Source organism: Lathyrus oleraceus, chromosome 5 (assembly GCF_024323335.1).
Source record: "Lathyrus oleraceus cultivar Zhongwan6 chromosome 5, CAAS_Psat_ZW6_1.0, whole genome shotgun sequence".
NCBI classification, from domain to species: Eukaryota; Viridiplantae; Streptophyta; class Magnoliopsida; order Fabales; family Fabaceae; genus Lathyrus; species Lathyrus oleraceus.
In genome coordinates this window covers 612,115,601-612,121,708 of record NC_066583.1, presented here as the reverse complement: position 1 = coordinate 612,121,708, position 6,108 = coordinate 612,115,601, and the positions used below count along the sequence as shown (strand labels likewise).

At 40.0% G+C, this 6,108-nt stretch overlaps 1 non-coding gene across 1 annotated transcript; it reads left to right on the top strand.

Moving 5' to 3' along the window:
* Nucleotides 1–5,305: 5,305 nt before the first annotated feature.
* On the top strand, nucleotides 5,306–5,412 carry LOC127088828 (small nucleolar RNA R71). The gene has a single exon (XR_007790642.1). It is a non-coding gene; the product is annotated as a small nucleolar RNA R71 (small nucleolar RNA).
* Nucleotides 5,413–6,108: the final 696 nt, after the last annotated feature.

Here is a 6,108-nt window from a genome sequence, read left to right as displayed (position 1 = left end):
AGGAGTACTCAACTCCAAAGAGCCTAAAAGCAGCATACCCATCTGGTCCAGAATATGGGTCGTAGTCAAATGAACTCAGGAACTCCAAAGTCAGGTTCCTATATGTGTTGCTCAAGTCATCAGCAAATTCGTCCTAGTGGAGTTGGTGGCTAAGGAATCGGATACTAGGCTCGATACCCAGTGCCTCCATACAATGCTGATCAGGGTAACGTGTGGGTGCCATAGGGCGCTGGTATAAAGCAATGTAGCGCTCCCTCTGAGCATTGTCTCTATAGGCGGCATGCATGTCATCAAAACCCTGCATCCTGTAAAAGTTAGGAAAGTGATCCTGAAAATACAAACCATTCAAACTTTAGTCTCAATGCAAAATAAGAGAAAATAAAATAAAAATAAAAATAAATGTAAATAAATGCGAAAAAAAAAAGTAAAATGAAAAGAAAAACCATGGGTTGCCTCCCACACAACGCTTGTTTAACGTCATTAGCTTGACGGTTAGAATTTATACACCTGTAGTAGTGGTAATTGGTGGATCAATCAGGGTGTGGCTTGAGTAGTATGTTGGAATGTCTCCTCCTTCGTAGAGCTTCAGTCTTTGTCCATTTACAAGGAATGGACTACAGGTATCGTTCTTGACTTCTACGGCTCCGGATCTCAGAATCTTGGATACTTCGAAGGGACCAGTCCATCTTGAACGTAGCTTTCCAGGGAAAAGTCGTAACCTAGTCTTGAAAAGGAGAACAGAATCGCCTACATTGAAGTTTTTCTTTACTATTCTTTTGTCATGATAGGCTTTTGTCCTCTCTTTATATATTTTTGCATTTTCGTAGGCAGATTGCCTAAGCTCTTCTAATTTATGAATGTCCAGGATACGCTTTTCTCCAGCGGCTAAGTAGTCTAAATTCAAAGTTTTAATGGCCCAATAGGCCTTATGCTTTAACTCGAATGGTAAGTGACAAGATTTTCCATAAACTAGTTGGTAAGGAGTAGTTCTTATAGGGGTTTTAAAAGCGGTTCTATAGGCCCATAATGCTTCTTAAAGCTTCTGAGACCAGTCTCTCCTAGAAATAGAAACAGTTTTCTCTAGGATCTGTTTTATCTCCCTATTAGATACTTCTACTTGGCCACTAGTTTGTGGATGGTATGGTGTTGCTACTCTATGCCTAACTCCATATTTTCTTAAAAGTTTGTCAAATATTCTCGATATAAAGTGTGATCCTCCATCGCTTATGACTAAACATGGTGTTCCAAATCTAGGGAATATATAGTTTTTAAATAGTTTGATTACTACCCTAGTGTCGTTTGTGGGTGCAGCTATAGCTTCAATCCACTTAGACACATAGTCTACAACTACTAAGATATACCTATTTCCTAAGGATGGTGGAAAAGGTCTCATGAAATCTATACCCCATACGTCGAAGAGTTCTACTTTCTGAATGTTTCTTAGAGGCATTTCATCACGTCTTGAAATGTTTCCAGTGCGTTGGCATCTGTCGCATTTGACAATGTAAGCATAGACATCGCGTCACATGGTAGGCCAGAATAGGCCAGCTTGAAGAATCTTGGCGTATGTCTTAGAGGTGCTCGCATGTCCACCATAAGGTGCAGAATGACAATGCTCGATAATATTATTTACTTCTTCTTCTGGGACGCAACGGCGAAAAATGCCATCTTTACCCCTTTTGAAAAGGAGCGGTTCGTCCCAATAGAAGTTTCTCACATCGTGGAAGAATTTCTTCTTGCGGTAGTAGTCAAGATCAGGGGGTACTATATCAGCAGCTAGGTAATTAACGAAATCTGCATACCAGGGTACGTTATTTATTGCTAAGGAATTTTGGGAATGCTCAAACGGATCTAGGTTATTGTCTTCAATGGTTTCTACTTTAGCTATCAGTCTATCATAGGCGAAATCATCGTTTATGGGTACTAGTTCAGGTTTTAGATGTTCTAGCCTAGAAAGGTGATCGGCCACTATATTTTCAGTGCCTTTTTTATCTCTTATATCTAAATCAAACTCTTGTAGTAATAGAATCCATCAGAGTAACCTGGGCTTGGCATCTTTTTTACTTAATAGGTAACGAATGGCAGCATGATCGGTGTAAACAATAATTTTTGCTCCTACTAGATAAGATCTAAATTTGTCTATAGCAAAAACTACAGCGAGTAATTCTTTTTCGATTGTTGCGTAATTAAGTTGGCCAGCATCTAGGGTTCTACTGGCATAATAAATGGCATGTAACTTTTTATCTTTTCTTTGTCCTAGAACGGCTCCAACTGCATAATCACTAGCATCGCACATTATCTCAAAAGGTTCCGACCAATCGGGCGGTTTCATAATGGGTGCTGAGATTAATGCTTGCTTTAAAAGATTAAATGCGTCATTACATTTTTCATCAAAAATGAATTCATCATCTTTCATTAAAAGTCCGGTTAACGGTTTAGTTATTTTGGAGAAGTCCTTAATAAAACGCCGGTAGAATCCAGCGTGTCCAAGAAAGCTTCGGACTTCTCTGATTGTTTTTGGTGGTTTTAGGTTTTCCTTAACTTCTATTTTAGCTTTATCTACCTCTATACCTTTTTCGGAAACTATATGTCCTAAAACTATTCCTTCGGTCACCATGAAATGACATTTTTCCCAATTTAGCACGAGGTTCACCTCCACGTATCTCTCCAGGATTTTCTCAAGGTTAGCAAGACAATTGTGGAAATCGAATCCGCAAACCGAGAAATCATCCATAAACACTTCCATGATACCATCTAGGTAATCTGCAAAGATTGACATCATGCAGCGTTGGAAAGTAGCTGGGGTGTTACAGAGGCCGAAAGGCATTCGTCTGTAGGCAAAAGTTCCATAGGGGCATGTAAAGGTAGTTTTTTCTTGATCTTCTGGGTGAATAGGTATTTGGAAGAATCCAGAGTATCCATCTAGATAACAGAAGTAAGAGTGTCTGGCTAGACGCTCCAACATCTGGTCTATAAATGGTAAAGGGAAATGATCCTTCCTAGTTGCTTTATTTAATTTTCTATAATCTATACACATCCGCCATCCTCCTTCTAAACGTTTTGCTACATGTTCGCCTTTATCGTTTTGCACGACTGTGATGCCTCCCTTTTTAGGTACTACATGCACAGGGTTCACCCACTTACTATCCGAGATCTGGTAGATTATACCTGCCTCAAGTAACTTAAGAACTTCCTTCTTAACAACATCACTCATTATAGGGTTTATTCTTCTCTGATGCTCCCTAGAGGGTTTTGAATCTTCTTCGAGCGAAATCCGATGCATGCATACGGATGGGCTTATACCTTTCAGGTCAGAGATATTATATCCTAAGGCTGAGGGATGTCTTCGTAAAATGTCTAAAAGTTGGTTCGTTTCCTCTTGGCTCAAGGTAGCACTGACTATAACTGGACGGTTCATCTTTTCATCGAGGAACTCATATCTCAGGTTCTTAGGCAGTTCCTTAAGTTCTAAGGTTGGTTTCTTAGGGCATGGCATAGGATCTGGGGTAAGGGATAAACATTCGTAAAAGTTATCATCGATGTAAGGTTCTTTAAAGTCATCATCTTCCATTATGGGGGTTGATGGTAACTTAATTGTTTTTATAATTTCTTTTTGTTCTGATTCTCTAACACATTCACCAATGATATCTAAGGCATAACACGAGTCTCTCATCATAGGTGCCATAAGAAATTTCGAAAGTATAAATTCTATTTTCTTGTCACCTACCTCAAATGTCAACTTTCCTTTCTTGACATCTATTATGGCTCCTGCAGTTGATAAGAATTGTCTACCTAGAAGAATTGGTATATCATTGTCCTCTTTGATGTCCATGACGACAAAATCAGTAGGGATAAACAGCTGACCTATCCTAACAGGAACATCTTCTAAAATGCCTATCGGATATTTGACAGATCTATCGGCTAACTGAAGTGACATCTTAGTGGGTTGTAATTCTCCTAAATTTAATCTCTCACAAACTGCTAGAGGCATTAAGCTCACACTAGCTCCTAAGTCTAGAAAAGCTTTTTCGATGACATGATTACCCAAAAGGCAAGGAATGGAGAAATTTTCAGGATCTTTATCTTTCTTTGCTAATTTGTCCTCGGAAATAACATTACATTCCAAAGGCCTCGGATCGTCAAGTCTACGTTTGTTGGTAAGGATGTCTTTCAGAAACTTTGCATAAGAAGGTATTTGGGTGATGGCTTCTATGAAAGGGATTTCTACATGAAGTTTTTCTATAACTTTAAAAAAAATTTGATACTGTTTATTGATTTGGGTTTGTTTGAGTCTTTGTGGATATGGTATAAGTGGTTTATATGGCGGGGGTGGTACGTAAATTTTATCTTTAGGTTCTTCTCCTTTCCCTCGACCTTCCTGGTTTTCAGATTCCTCTGGTTCCTTTACTTTGTCCGGGGTTTGGTACATTCCTTAGAAGTTTCGGGTTCACTTAATCTTGGGTTTGGTGGCTCATCATAAGCGTTCCCACTTCGTAGGGTAATGGCATTGGCTTGTCCTCTCGGATTTTGTTGAGGTTGTCCAGGGAATTGTCCTCCAGGTGTAGTCTGAGGGGCTTGGTTTAAAGCTACCTGAGAGATCTGGGTTTCAAGCATCTTGGTATGAGTAACTATTTGGTCAACCTTGGTTCCTAACTGAGTAATCAATTCGTTAACATGAATGTTTTGGTTCATGAACTCCTTGTTTTGTTGGGTTTGAGCGGTGATAAAATTTTCCATAATTTTCTCAAGGCTCGGCTTTGGTGGTACAGGTTGCATAGGTTGATTTGATCTAAGGGCTTGATAACTAGGTCTCGGAGGTGCATTATTTTGAATAGGGTTATTGTTTTTATAGGAGAAGTTAGGGTGATTCCTCCATCCAGGGTTATGGGTATTCGTATATGGGTTCCCTTGGGTGTAGTTCACTTGCTCGGAGTGGGTTTCGTTTAATAGACTGCATTCTGCGGATTAGTGTCCTTGGGTTCCACATATCTCACAATCCGACGAAACTGCGGCTACAGTATTCGGGTTTATGCACATATGCTCGACCTTAAGGGCTAATGCGTCCATTTTAGCTTGCATCATGTCTATAGAGCTTAGTTCATGCACTCCTCCTTGGGCTTCCTTCTTCTCAACTGTCGCTCGTTCGACTCCCCATGATTGATGGTTTTGAGCCATGTCTTCGATGAGGGCACTAGCTTCAGGGTAAGGTTTGTTCATCAGAGCACCGCCTGCGGCAGCGTCGATGGTCATCTTTGTGTTGTAATGAAGTCCATTATAGAAGGTTTGAATGATTAACCAATTTTCTAAGCCATGATGTGGGCATGCTCGTAACAACTCTTTATATCTCTCCCAAGCTTCGAACAGCGATTCTCCTTGGTTTTGGGTAAATCTAGTTATATGGTTTCGAAGAACGGCGGTCTTACTCAGGGGAAAATATCTAGCAAGAAAAACTCTTCTAAGGTTATCCCAAGTCGTAATGGAATTGGGTGGAAGGGAATCTAACCATGATAGGGCTTTATCTCTGAGGGAAAAAGGAAATAATCTTAAACGTATTGCCTCAGGAGAAGCTCCATTGGTTTTAAAAGTATCTACTAATTGAAGAAATATTTTTAAATGTTGGTTTGGGTTCTCGGTAGCGAGACCCACGAATTGTCTCTGTTGCACTAATTGCAACAAGGATGGTTTAAGTTCAAAATTATTGGCTGGGATGATTGGGTTTACTATACTAGAACTAGGTTCTTCATTAGATGGTTGAGCGAAGTCCTTAAGAGGTCTTTGGTTTTGATCTTCGGCCATAGCTCTCTTAATTCTATGAAAGAATAAACGTGCGCGAGAGTAACGTTCAGGTTCCGCCAGAGGGTTTACTAAACTTAAACTTCCGGTGTTGCGAGTTCTTCGCATCGACCGGCGGGAAATAACCTAAGTCTAAACGATATAACAACAGGAAAATGAAATTTGACGAAATTGGTCCCCGGCAATGGCGCCAAAAACTTGATGCGTTGTAAATCTTGATGTTCGCAAGTGTACGAACGCGTCAGAGTAATATAAAAGATTATCGAACCACAGAGACCAAGTGTCAATCTATCGTTATCTATTGTTACTGCTGGT